The sequence below is a fragment of the Jaculus jaculus genome, chromosome 7 (assembly GCF_020740685.1).
Source record: "Jaculus jaculus isolate mJacJac1 chromosome 7, mJacJac1.mat.Y.cur, whole genome shotgun sequence".
Lineage (NCBI taxonomy): Eukaryota > Metazoa > Chordata > Mammalia > Rodentia > Dipodidae > Jaculus > Jaculus jaculus.
The window spans coordinates 71,401,320-71,416,534 of record NC_059108.1 but is presented as its reverse complement, the minus strand read 5'-3'; positions in this window follow the sequence as shown (position 1 = coordinate 71,416,534).

Below are 15,215 nucleotides of genomic sequence, written 5' to 3'. Positions count from 1 at the left end.
ACCATTGTGGAACTCCTGGCATCAGCAGGTGGTTATCATCCACAATGAACTTTGTTTGTTTGTTTGTTTGTTTTTGAGGTAGGGTCTCACTGTAGCCCAGGTTGACCTGGAATTCACTAAGGAGTCTCAGGGTGGCCTCGAACACAATGAACTTTTGATCATAGAGACCTACAATGTCTCCCAAAAGAAGACAGATTTATGTCAGAGTGCTTGAGGACCCACCATAGGTTAGTGGTAAGACCGTACTGCTGAAGACACCATACACTGTTGGTATGTATCATGGAGCAACATGGCTGGAAGCTAGAAGAGAGTCAGTCCCCAGACAGTGCGTCTAGTGCCAGAAGGTGCTACATGAGCGAGTGGGGGATAAAGAGCAATAGCTGTCCAAGCAGCATATGGTCTAACTTACTTAGCAGCAAACAACCTGATGTGATGCTCACACAAGTGCAATAGTGGCACACAGCCATGGTGGGAAACCACCTGCTCTCAGTTTGGCTGACTGATCTGCTCAGTGGAATGGAACCCATAGCTGGGGTTGGGAACAAGTCAGAACCATATCTAAAAATGAACTCGCTCTCTAAAAGACAATCATTATCACATTTGCTTGGTGCTAACTTTACTCTCTGTTGGAGAATCTGCTTCTCTTTTTCAGATAGACACAGATCCTAAAGAGAGAACCACCCATCATACTTCAAAAGGGCCCCAGCTGAAACTAAGAATAATTGGGTAAACATGCAAGAATACTGTTTTCTTGGAGAACCAGGAACAAAATTTCTTAAAAGGAGAAAGAGTATGGCATATAGATAACAAAGCCAAGGTCAAGACTAATAAGCTTCACGTCAAGCCATGATCCTGGTTATGGTTACAGGAAGAGGACCATCTCCAGCACCTTCCATTCCTCCCTCCCAAGTAAATGAACTCTCCATCCTTTTTAGTAGAAGCCAAAGTCTACATGATCTCCTTAGTATCACAGAATAGCAATTCTTTCCCCTACCTACTTGCTTTGTGCTTGCTCATATGGTATTTACTGAGTTTGAATTTACGAACTGAGTGCTGGACAGGAAGACTAGAACCACTTATTTCCTATGTCTCTATAGCCTTGAAAGAGAAAACAATGGCTTTCTAGGTTGGGTTGAAAATGAAGAGTAGAAATATTCTACAGGCAGTCATGCCAGCCCTGCCTCCAGGAATGTGAAAGAAGTAACAACCTTCAAAGTGTCACTTCTCCTCAAAATTCACCATAGTTCTGGGAAGAAGTGACAGTGGAGTGTTCAGCACTAAGAAGTCTCTATCACATCATCCTAGGTTCAGGGACCACTGCAGAAGAGGGGGCAGAAAGAATGTAAGAGCCAATGTAAGGGGATGACTGCTTTCAATGCTGTCTTCCAGACACAAAGTGGCCTTGATATACGTGACCTCACAGTGGCATACACCACCTACACAAGACCTTTATCATAGGAGGGAAAAAAATGATGACATCAAAATAGAAGAGAGTCTAACTGGAAAGAAGGGATTCTGTGGAGGGGGATTTAGGAGGAGGAAATGAGGATGGGAGCAGATTATGATCATAGTACATTATGTATACTTATGGAAGTTTCAGTAAAAAGCTAAAAGAAATTACAAAACATGTGAACAAAAAGTGCCCCCTCCCTTCCCTGTGTGAAAGAAAGAAAGATAGTGTCTTCTCTCTGACATCCCCTGTAGAAGCTGAGAATAAGACTGTCTTCTGTTAATCTGCTGTGAGTTTTTCTGCATCCCTTTCAACCATGTCACTTCTCAGGAAAGATGCAAAGAGTAATGGTGGTAATGGAGGTCCCTTGTGCTTTTCAGGCCCCCACCAGCTCTGTGTTGAGAAAAGACAGAGTCGAGTTGACCTATTAACTGCCAAGCTAAGGATATGATGAAAAGTGGGCTGGAACCGCAGCAAGAACTGAAGCAGTTGAGGAAGGGCTTTCTAACCACACACAGTGAGTTAAGATGACAAATATATGTGAGAGGAAGTTAGGGGACCCACTGCCTCAGGGTACTAGGACAGGGAGAAGCCCACATTTGTGAAAAGAATCCAGCTCAGAGCTCCAGGGTCATCTAGAATCTCTTCAGATAGACAACTGGGTTGTCCTTACACCCTCTCTCAAGTGACTCCCCAGTCTATCTCCTTTGGGAGAGTCCTTTTTTAATATTTTTTACTCATTTATTTTCTTTTTTGTGGGGAAATTGGTTTATTTTGGCTTATAGACTGGAGGAGAAGCTCCACGATGGCCAGGGAAATGATGACATGTGCAGAGGGTGGATATCGCTCCCTGGCCCACATAAGGAGGACAACAGGGACAGGACAGTGTGCCAGACACTAGCTAGGGGGAGCTGTCTTTAACAACCATAAGTCTGCCTCCACCAATACACCACCTCCAAGATGCTTTCATTCCCAATTGCCATCAGCTGGGGAACCTAGCATTCAGAATACCTAAGTTTATGGGGGACACCTGAATCAAATCACGACAGTTCTCTAAGAGACATGATCATCACTGTGTTACAGATGAGTCCTGGGGAAACATGAATATCATTTCGTCACAGAATAGGCCTGGGTGGATATGGCCATCATTGGGGTACAGATAGGGCCTGAGGAGATGACATGATCATCTTTGTGTTTCAGAGGAGGCCCAAGGATACATGGCCATCATGTTGTTACTGATGAGGCCTGGGGGGACATGATCATCAATGTGTTAAGTGTTGAGGTCTGGGGAGACTCGATCATCATTGTGTTAATAGTTGAGGACCGGGAAGACTTGATCATCTTTTTGTTACAGATGAGGCCTAGGGAGACGTGATTATCATTGTGGTACAGAAGTGGTATAGTTAGTCAACTTTATACTCATTATTTTACAGATGTGGCCTAGGGACCACCACTGTGTTACAGATGAGGCCTGGGAAGCCATGGTCTTCATTGTGTTACAGATGAGGCCTGGGGAGACTTCATCATCATTGGGTTATACAAATAAGGCTGAGGAGACATGGTCTTCACTTGGTTAGAGATGAGCCCTGGAGGACAAGACCATCATGTTGTTACAGATGAGGCCTGGGGAGACTTGATCATTATTTTGCTACAGAAGTGGTATGGTAAGACAACAACATCATCATTGTTCTATAGATGTATCCTTGGAGACAAGAGCATCACTGTGTTACAGATGAGGTCTAGGGAGACATCATCCTCATTGTATTAGAGATAAAACCTGAGAAGTCATGGCCATGACTGTGTTACAGATGAGGCCTGGGGAGACATGATCATACGTGTTTTATTTTGTTTGTTTGTTTGTTTGTTTGTTTGCTTTTTCTTTCCATTTTTTCCATGGTCTGGTCTCAATCTGGTACAGGCTGACAGGGAATTAACTAAGTAGTCTCATGGTGTCCATGAACTCACAGCAATCCTCCTACCTCTGCCTCCAGAGAGCTGGGATTAAAGGAGTGTGCACACCTGTTTTACAGTAGAGGCTGGGGGAGACATGAATGTGTTACAGATGAGGCTTGTGGGGATGAATTGATGATCATTTTGTTGAAGATGAGGCATGGTACCATAATCATCATGCTACATACAAGGCCTAGGGAGACTTGATCACCGTTGGGTAACAGATGAAGTCTATGGAGACTTTATCTTCATTGTATGACAGATGAGGCCTGGGGAAACATGGTCATAATTGTGTTACAAATGAGGTCTGGGGGGACATGATCTTCATTATGTAAGAAATGAGGGATGGAGGACATGATCATCATTTTTCTACAGAAGTGGTAGGGTGAAATGACTTTATCATCATTATTTTACAGATGTGGCCTGGGGGACATGATCATCACTGTGTTAAAGATGAGGCCTGGGGAGACATCATCATTGGGTTACCAATGAGGACTGGGGAGACATGATCATCATTTTGTTACTGATAAGGCTTGTATAGTAATTATCTTGACTGCGTAATAGATAAGGCTTGGGGAGGCATGGTCATCAGTGTTTTATTTTGTTTTTCACTTTTTTCTTTTTTTGGGGGCAGGGTCTCCATCAGACTGACCTGGAATTAACTACATAAACTCAGGTTGGCCTCAAACTCACAGCAATCCTCCTACCTCTGCCTCCCAAATACTGGAATTAAAGGAGTGTGCAACCATGCCCTGTGGTCATCATTATTTTAGAGAAAAGGCATGTGGAGACATGAACAGCAATGTGTTACAGATGAGGCCTAGAAGACATGATCATCATTTTGATACAGATGAGGCCTGTGTAGCATGATCATTACTGTGCTACAGACCATCATTTTGCTATAGAACTGGTATGGCGACACAAATTTATCATCATTATTTTATAGATGTGACCTGGAGGACATGATCATCACTGTGTTACAGTTTAGCACTGGGTAGACATGACCATCATTGGGTTGCAAATGAGGCCTGCAGAGACATGATCATCATTGTGTTATGGATGAGGCCTGGAAATTCTTGACCATCAGTTTACAAATGAGGCTGAGGAGACTTGATCTTCACTGTATTAGAGATGAGGCCTAGTGAGACTTGATCATCATTGTGCTATAGAAATGGTATTGTGAGATGACTTTATTATCATTATTTACAGATGTTGTCTGGAGAACATGATCATCACTGTGTTACATATGAGTCCTGGGGATACATGATCATAGCAGTCTTATAGATGAGGACTTGGGAGATGACATTGTCATCTTTGTGTTTCAGATGAGGCCTAGGGAGACATGATCATCATTGTAGTATAGATGAGACCTGAGGAATCATGATCATCAATGTTTTAGAGAAGAGGCCAGTGGAGACATCAACATCATTGCATTACAGTTGAGGCTTGTGGAGCCTTGATCATCATTTCATAATGGATGAGACCTGTGGAGCTGAGTTCATCATCATTATGTTGCAGATGAGGTCTGGGTAACATTATCATCATTTCTATATAGACAAGGCCTGAGAATACTTAATCACTGTTGTGTTACAGATGATGTCTGTGGAGTCTTTATCATCATTGTGTTACAAATGAGGCCTGCACATGTACACCAATTGACCTTCTCAACGAGAATACCTCACACAGGGCACCAGTCTGCCGGGTTCCTGTAGCCCCACATTGGGCGCCTGATGGCGGGTTCCCCCCGGCAGGTAGTTCTGGGGGAGGAACAGGCCTGCTGGTTCCTCCCAAGGGGTTGAGGAGGAGGGTGGGTGTCGACGGCCAGGAACAAAACCACCGAGCCAGGAGTCTCGTCAAAACAGGAACTCGCTTTTCATTTATTTTCAAGCAGAGAAAGAGAGAAGAGAGACAGACAGACCGAATGGCACTCCAGGGCTTCCAGCCACTGCAAATAAATTCCAGATGCATGTGCTACTTTGTGCATCTGACTTTACATGGGTACTGAGGACGTGAATTCTGGTCATTAGTTTTGCAGGCAACCACCTTAATGAGCCATCTCTCCAGCCCTAGGGAGAGTCCTTCTTTCCCCACCAAGCACTAGCACACTTTGTGCCATTCCCGTTAACAGCTCACCCTGACTTTAGTTGAGAGTGACTGGATTTCCTGTGCTTTGGTGGTCTCTGCCTAGAGAGTGTGAAAAGCCATTAAAGCAGAGCCCAGAGTGCCAATCATGGTAATCACTCAAGTGATCAACCACCTCAGTTAGCTGAGGAATCAATTGATGGAGCTGGGACACAGAATTTGGAGGGCTAGAACAGAAAATTCTGGGACAAGCAGGATGAACTGGTCATGTGTGCACATATGATGTCCTCTGAAGACTCCCATTTGAAGGCTGGGGAGATAGCTCAGCTGGAAAAGTGCTATCATTGCAAGCAAGCATGACAATCTGAGTTCAATCCTCAGAACCCATAGAAAAACGTTGGGCACAATGGCATTTGCTTGTAACCCAGTTCTGGTGTGGACACAGGCAGATCCCAGGGGCATGTGACTAGCCAGTGTAGCCTGAATGGCAAGCTCCAGATCAAAGAGAGACCCTATCTCAAAAGAGGTAGAGGGTGGGACTTCTAGATAAGATGGCGCATACTATCCACACCAAAGCAGCTTAGGAAGGAAAATAAACAGAAACACAGCAAAATACACTCTTCTACTAAAAAGTGAAGGTGTATAAGTTATTTTCAACCACAGCAGAGAAGTAGGAGAGACCGAGGTATCACAGAAAGGAGGAAACCAGCCAGAATCCCACCAAGGTGACAAAAGCCCCAATCCTCAAATCTGCTGGCCAGTGGCACAGAGCAACAGGAGCAAAAACAAAGTGAGGGGATATTCCACTCACATCAGCCTCCTCATGAAGTCAAGAACCCTGAAAACAACCAAGACCAGCTGAGCAGCAGCTAAAGCAGAATATAAACAGGACTAGCCAAGCAGCTCTGGTACAACTCCAGGCACCCTGCAAAGTCTCCCATCCCCCATCCTTCTTGGCCAGGCCATGAACGTCCAGAGAACTCATTCACCCCTAGCCACCCAGCGCTGAGAGAGATCAAGGTGGGCACTCAGCGTTGGTGAAATTGGAAGTCATCCCAAAAGGTAACAGGGCCTACTTAAACAAAGACAGATACATAGGCCTGCACTGGAAGTGCTAATCTCTCTTTCCATGTCAAGAAAGGTCGCATAGTCCATTTGAATGATATATTCTTGGTTGGCTTTACTCTTCTCAAATAGGCTGTATTTTGGTTTGATTATTGTTGCCTTTGATGTTGCCTGATTTTTAGGGCCTTTGTCTTTGTCATAAATCACAACTGGGAGCAGAGACTGACTGGCCCCAGACTAACTTGGAACCTGTTTTAGACTAGAAATCTTAACCTCCTAGTTGACAGGATTAAGGGTGTGGGGCAACACACACCCTTAGGGACTTTAGCTTTACTAGATTATCTGTTTAGTTTAATCCCCACACTTGTATAAATACTCTGTACTGGTTTAGACTGAATGTCTATATTTCTCAGTTGAATTTTAGAATTTGCCAGCAATTTCACCCAGTCTATTACAATACTTAAATAGCAGGCAAACCTAACATCTAGGGTCACTTCTGCTGTTTCTCTTGGAGTATAAAAGTTACACCTGGGCCAGGAATGGTGGATCACCATTGTGCATCATGCCTTTAATCCCAGCAATCAGGAGTCAGAGGTAGAAGGATCACCATGAGTTTGAAGCCACCCTGAGACTACATAGTGAATCCCAGGTCAGCCTGAGCCAGAGTGTAACCCTACCTCAAAAAAAAAAAAAAACCTGTTCTTGTCCAATGCACTGGAAATCATTCCTGTGTTGCTCGTGTGAGCCGTGTGGACTGGAAAGATGCCTGGATTAAGAGAGGCACATGCGGGATGTACTTGTGCACTTTTTACTAGAACTACTGGGTTGTCCTTTATGATTATCTCTAGAAGCACAGCTGACACTTGGTGACCCGTCTGCACTGCTCACCTCCGGCTGGGAGGGTCACTTATGAGGCTGTTTACTGCTTTCCAGTGCACCAGTGAGGGTCAGGGAAGGACAGTGCTTCCTCCATCTTGCTGAGGCCACAGCACTGCAGTCTGACCCATGACCCAGGCTCTGGGAGCTTTTGGAGAGTTATTTATTAGCCTATGGTAGGGCATGGATACCTTTAGTAACCATCGTGTGCCATGAAAACTACGAAGATTCCAATGACTCGTCGTGAAGGACGTTCTCTGTACATGGTAGGCTCGGAATTGAAGCGTCAGTTGAGTGAACGCCACTAGACTCAGCCCTCTGCCGTGCTGAGCACCTTGCCGCCCAGCACATGATCGCGAAACCTAGCTGAGGGCGTGTCACGTGACACAGTACTCCTGTTGCAGTCTCCACATTCTTCCTCCTGCACCACTACCTGATAATGGCATTCCAAGTTCTACCCTCAAGAGTCGTCAATATTTGACTCTTGAAAGGCAAGATAATGCCAGGTGTGCAAGGCCTCCTTTCCTTTCTACTAGGGGTGGCGCAGGGGCTCAACGTGTTAGTAAGTAAAAGTACTTTTACACGCTACCTCTTTTTTTTTTTTAACAAAGTTTTAATATAGAACTTTTCTCTTGGGGAAAAACACTTCAGGGCTTGACTTTTGTACAAATTTTAACTGTAAAGTACAGATTTATCTTAATCCGTGAAAATGGAGAAGAAAGCTGCTAGCTACTCTTAACCGTCCCGTGAGGGGTGTGTCAGTGTCGGTGGTGTTTCCATCGGCCTCTGTCTTAAATTTCTGGGGAGATAACTGATGGATGGCATGCTGTAAAGGCAGCAGACTGGGTTCCACAGCGATACTGACTCATGGGCATCCGAGCTGCTGCTTCAGATGCACCTTAACGAAAGTGTGAGCGGCTCTGTGTGGACAGGCCGTGGTCCTGACTGTCAAACCCGGCTGAAGTCTCTTCTGTCTTCAGATTGACGACGTTCTCAAGCTGTCAACATGACATATGTGCTTTTGTGAACCATGAATTTTCTAATTAAATTTTACATGCTATAACATGATTTTTACATGAATAATACTTTGTTTAAACTACCAAATGTCAGTATTTTACTACAATTTTATTATAAAATGACACTATCACTAAATGAACTTTGATTTTAAAAATCAAATTAGCTTTAGTTGTATATTATTTTTTACAAATAAAGATAGACTTGTATAAAGATTAAAAAAAAGTTATACCTGACACCTTAAACTCCTATACTGAAGCTATATAAAGTCAGATTTATACAGCTAAGAACACTGCAGGTAATTATAAAACCAATCATCAGGACTGGAGAGATGACTTAGCAGTTAAGCACTTGCCTGTGAAACCTACAGACCTCAGTTCAAGGCTTGATTCCCCAGGACCCACATTAGCCAGATGCACAAGGGGGCGTATGCATCTGGAGTTCGTTTGCAGTGGCTGGAGGCCCTGACATGCCCGTTCTCTCCCTCTCCCTCTCTCTCTCTCTCTTTCTCTCTCTCTCTCTCTCTCTCTCTCTCCCTCTCTCTCTCTCTCTCCCCCCTCAAATAAATAAATAAAACTGAATAAAAAATTAATAAAAAAAGAAAACCAACTATCAAATTAACTCAATATGCAAAAATCTCTACATTATAATATAAGAAACACAAAAAATCAAGATGACACAATCCCACCAAAAATTATAAAGCCATCAGAAATGACTTCAAGAGAGACTGCTTTAGATGAAATGCTTGACAAAGATTTTTTCAAAATGATTATATCTATGTTCAAAGGAATCAAAGAAGAAAAACAACTCCTGAAGGAATCCCAAGAAAATGCAGGAATCCAACTTAATGAAATCTGTAGGTCAATACAAAACATGAGTAAGGAAATAGAAATAATAAAAAAAAAACTATCAGAAATACTAGAAATGGAAAACAGACGGGCTGGAGAGATGGCGTAGCGGTTAAGCGCTTGCCTGTGAAGCCTAAAGACCCCGGTTCGAGGCTCAATTCCCCAGGACCCACGTTAGCCAGATGCACAAGGGGGCGCATGCGTCTGGAGTTTGTTTGCAGTGGCTGGAAGCCCTGGCGCATCCATTCTCTCTCACTCTCTATCTGCCTCTTTCTCTCTGTCACTCTCAAATAAATAAATAAAAAACTTAAAAAAAAAACAACAGAGTAAGTCAAATAGAAAACTCTATAGACAAAACATTATAGGCCATTACCAAGGCCCTTGTTTTCCCACCAGGAATAGATGGTAAGACCCTATTGCTGAAGACTCCACATACTTGGGCTGCAAAGTCACTAAGAAATCCAGCTGGAGCTGAGCTGAAAACCTCCTCCATGTAGACCAGCTGACAGCAGGAAAAAGCCACACTGCATGCAGTTCAATGGGAGAGAGAGAAATCACCAGTGAAGATACCCAACAGTGGACACTGCAAGCCTTATATCTGGCCAGCCAGGCCAAATGAGCCAACAGGTGCAATAGTGTCATGTCCATTACAGGGGAAACCAACCGCCCTCTAATTTGACTGGAGGCCAGCTCCTTGAGAGGGAATACATCCCTGATAGTGAAAACATACAACAAGGGTAGTCATGAGCCTAGGGGTATAACATCTGCTGTTATCTGGCTAAATGTATATACTATGCTCACCAAACTGCCCAGTAAGAACTTTTATTTGTTTGTTTTTGTTTTTCATGATAAGGTTTCTCTCTGGTCCAGGCTGACCTGGAACTAACTATGTACTTTCAGGGTGACCTTGAATTCACAGTGATCCTCCTACCTCTGCCTCCCAAGTGCTGAGACTAAAGGCATGTGCCACCACACCCAGCCACTTCTCTTAATGTTCATATCCATATATTAATACTACTCTCACTTTTGGATAGAGAACCTTCTCTTTTCAGATGGCTGTGACTTTGAGATGATTCAGAAGGCACCATGGTGCTGAGAAGAAGTGACAGAGGAGTGCTCAGCACTGAAATGTCTCTATCACACATTCCAAGGCTCAGGGTCCATTGCAGAAGAGGTGGCAGAAAGAATGCAAGAGCCAAAGGAAGGGTGAGAGGACCTCCTTACAATCTGCTCCTCCAGACACAAGATGTCCTGAATATCCATGAACTCACAGTGCCTGACACTACCTACACAAGACCATCATAATAGGAGGAAATGATAATGACATCAAAATAAAAGAGAGACTGATTGAGAGGGGGAGGGGCTATGATGGAGAGTGGTGTTGCAAATGGGAAAGTTGGGGGGGATATTGTTTACAATCATAGAAGTTGTCAATAAGAAAAAAAAAAAAATCTCTATAGAAAGTCTCACCAGTAGAATGAATCAAGGAGAGGTTATAATATCTAAACTAGAAGAGCAGCTGGAAGACCTAATAGTATCCAACAACGAGAAGGAAAAACTAATAGGAAGGCATGAATGAGAATTTCAAGGCATTCGGGACACTATGAAGAGATCAAACATAAGAATTCAGGGAGGCTGGGGCTGGAGAGATGGCTTAGTGGTTAAGCACTTGCCTGTGAAGCCTAAGGACCATGGTTCAAGGCTCGATTCTCCAGGTCCCACGTTAGCCAGATGCCCAAGGAGGCACACGCATCTGGAGTTCGTTTGCAGTGGCTGGAGGCCCTGGTGCGCCCATTCTCTGCCCTCTCTCTCTCTATCTGCCTCTTTCTCTCTCTGTCTGTTGCTCTCAAATAAATAAATAAAAATAAACAAAAAAATTAAAAAAAAAAAAAAGAATTCAGGGAGGCTGGAGAGTTGACTTAGCAGTTAAGGCACTTGCCTGCAAAGCTAAAAGACTCAGGTTTGATTCCCCAGGATCCACATTAGCCAGATGCATAAAGTGGCACATGTGTCTGGAGTTCATTTGCAGTGGCTGAGGGACCTGACATGCCCATTCTCTTTATCTCTAAGAAATAAAATTTAAAAAAAATAAAGTTTAAAAATAAAGACCATGTGTGGTGGTGGCTCATGCCTTTAATCCCAGCACTCAGGAGGCTGAGGTAGGAGGATCACCATGAGTTCAAGGCCACCCCAAAACTATATAGTGAATTCCAGGTCAGCCTGGGCTAGATTGAGAACCTACTTGGACAAAAGAGAGAGAATTCAGGACATAGTAGAAGGACAAGAAATTCACTCCAGAGGCATAACAGGTATTTTCAGCAAAATCATAGAAGAAAATTGTCCCTAAGTAGAGAGATTGATGGAAATATATATACAGAAAGTCCATACAACACCAAACAGACAAAGTCAGGAAAGAACCTCTCACCATCATTGTGATGGTTAAGTTTGTGTTAACTTGATCTGCTTAGGAATCCACAGACAGACATTCCTCAGAAGTTGGTCTCTGAGGTTGCTTCTAGGAAGGACTAACTAAAGGAGGAATCCTTCCCCCAGGGTGAGCCCTTCCCCCAGAGTGAGTATCCCCTCTCTGTTGGGCACAGCCAGACAAAGGCTAGAGCCTTCAAGAGATGGACCTGAGCTGCCAGGCACAGCTAAGGTCCCCTGGGCTACAGGAGGCCACTCCCTCTCCAAGCCCAGCACACCTAAATTTAGGCTTCACTCATAGCCCTGTGACCTTTGGCCAGTTGCCTAGGAAACTGCTTATCAGCCAGCAGCCTTCACACAGCCCATCCCCCTGGGAACCTCTTCCCACCACTATGTAGATCACCTGACTCCCTATTGCTGGAATGAACATCCCTAGGCATAGGCTAGTAACATTTGAACCCTCCTCCTGCTCTTAACTGCTTATAAAACCATTTCCCTGACAAATATATAAGCTGGTCACTAAGACTGCCTCTGAAAATGGTTCTTTCATTGTACTCATGGCTGATCAAGACTTTGCTCTCCATGGTTGCCTGGATACCTTCAGGGACCCACACCTCTGGTGGAGGGGGTTTTATCTAAAGAAGCTCTGGTGAAGAAAGTATTTCCTCCTTTCCCCTACCCTCCTCCCCCTCTCCCCCCTCCCCCCCTTTCCCCAGCTGCCAGTGCTGCTTGCTGTTCACTGCTTGCTACTTTCCAGTGTGGACTGAAAACCAGCGTGGACTGAAGAGCAGAATCTCTCCTGGATGCCTCCAGGACTTTCAGTGCTGGATTGGGACTGCTGAGGCATCCAGCCTCATGGACCTAGCAGCTACTCAGTTCCTTGACTGTCAGGCCTGCAAACTGCTATTGTTGGACTGCCGTAAACTAATCCAATAAATTCCTTTTTTTTTTTTTTTTGGTTTTTCGAGGTAGGGTCTCATTCTAGCCCAGGCTGACCTGGAATTCACTATGGAGTCTCAGGGTGGCCTCGAACTCACAGCGATCCTCCTACCTCTGCCTCCCGAGTGCTGGGATTAAAGGCATGCGCCACCACGCCCGGCTTCCTTTTTAATACAATTCATTCTATCGGTTCTGTTACTCTAGAGAACCCTGACTAATACAGATTGTGGTGCCAGGAATGCTTCTAAAGAAACAGAATTGTAAGGAAGGATTTCCCTAGTGGGCTTGGTGCTCTCTGGAGTTGGTTCCCCAACTTCAGTGCCACTAAAGGCTCTATTGGTAATAAGGAGAGCTCTTTTCCTGGTAATAAGGAGAGCACTTCTTTTTCAGGTTTTTTTGTTTTGTTTTAGTTTGGTTTGGTTTGGTTTGGTTTGTTTTTTGTTTTTGTTTTTTCAAGATATGGTCTGCTCTAGCCCAAGCTGATCTGGAACTCACTATGTAGTCTCAGGGTGACCTTGAACTCATAGCGATCCTCCCACCTCTGCCTCTTGGAGTGGTGGGATTAAAGGCATGCGCCACCATGCCCTGCTCAAGGAGAGCACTTTTACTGGTAATAAGGAGGGCACATGGTGTGAACTACTTAAAAAACTCCATGAGATAGATGTATTTGGTGATCATGAGTCATATCTTATGAACAACAAGAAATTTAATGAGTCTGTATCTAGAACTTTTGAGTATTTGTGGAAAAGTAAGACAGATGATGATGCTGGATGGTTGCTTAAAGCATCTCTGGATAAACTATTGGGAGAAAAGCAGAAGCTCAGAAAGGAAATTTCTAAGCTTAAGACCCACATACATGATCTGAAGGTTTCTAAGAGTGCCCTGAAAGAGAGTCTCCTCTCTAGCCAGAACAGGGCTCAAATTGCAGAAAACCAAACCCAATCTCTCATTGTAAGATTGACTAATTTGCAACATAAACTCAATTCCCAGCCTCACAGGCTATGAGTAGTTAAGGTGAGGGCACTGATTGGAAAAAACTGGGATCCTATGACTAGGGATGGGGATATGTGGGAAGACCCTGAAGAATCTGGGGACATTGAACTCTCAGGCTCTGAAGAAGTGGTTTTGCATGAGAATGTGGCCTCCCCTCCTTTAGGAGCAGTTGAATCCCCATCCCCACACCCTGAAGTATCGCCCTCTCCACTCCTACCTGGGGGAGTTAATCCCTCTTTGTCTGAGGAACCAGCAATGACCCTCCTTGCAGAATGTCCTGATGCTTCTTAGTGCCCACCCATCTTTGCCTCTAGGCCTATAACAAAGGCAGAAGGCTAGGCATGCCCCTAAACATGAGATAGAAAGTGTGACTCAAGAGGAGGTGAGGTACACCCCTAAAGAATGTCAGGAACTTTCTAAATTGTACAGGCTACAGGCAGAAGCTTGGGGAATATGTGTGGGAATGGACTTTAAGTGTATGGGCTGATGGCAGAAGGAACATAAGATTAGGCTGAATTTATTGAAATAGGCCTATTGAACAGAGATTTTAGATTTAACACTGCAGCTCACGCAGTCGGAAGAGGTATCAAGAGTTTATTTGATTGGTTTTCTGCAGTATGGATCCAAAGATGGCCTACTGTGAGTGAGCTCGAGCTACATGATATCCCTTGGTGTAATGTCGATGAAGGGATTAAAAGACTCAGAGAACTTGGGATGCTGGAATGGATTTGCCATGTAAACTCATCTTTGCTCCCACATTGGGAACATCCAGAAGATGTGCCCATCACTAAGACTATAAGAAACACATTTGCAAGGGGAGCACCAGCATACTTCAAGTTGCCAGCAGTTGTCATAATATATAAAGAAGCTATCACAGTGGGAGCCACAGTTTTGCATTAGGTGACTTAGATGTAATGAGTCTAAATGAATCTCAGGGTAACAAGGGCCAAGTATCAGCACTGAATCACCAAAGGCAAGGGGAGCATGTTTACTGTAATGGACAGCACAGGCAAAACATTGCTTGTAACAGTATGACTCAGGTAGACCTTTGCTACTGGCTAATTAATCATGGTGTTCCCAGAAGTTAAATAGATAAAAATTCTGCTAAGTTTCTGCTTTATCTGTATAAGCAGAAAAGTTCCAGAGCAAAGGGCCAAAAGGCCACTTTGAGTTATAGCAACAGAGAATCAAGGCCTCTTAACCAGTTTCCAGACTTGAGCCAGTTTACAGATCCTGAGCCCGTTGATTGAAGGGGTGGCTGGGTACCCTTGAGGAAGGACCCTTCCACAATCCCCAAAAGTTTCAATATTAAGCTTAGTCCTATCCTTTCTCAGAGGGACCTGTGGCCTTTTGCTAGGGTACACTAGGGAAAATGAAATAATCAGGACTTTCAGGACCTAATAGACACTGGCTCTGAATTAACATTGATTCCAGGAGACCACAAACAGTACCATGGCCCTCCAGTTAAAATAGGTGCATATGGCTGGGCATGGTGGCACACACCTTTAATCCCAGCACTTGGGAGGCAGAGGTAGAGGAAGATCAGCATGAATTTGAGGCCACCCTGAGACTAC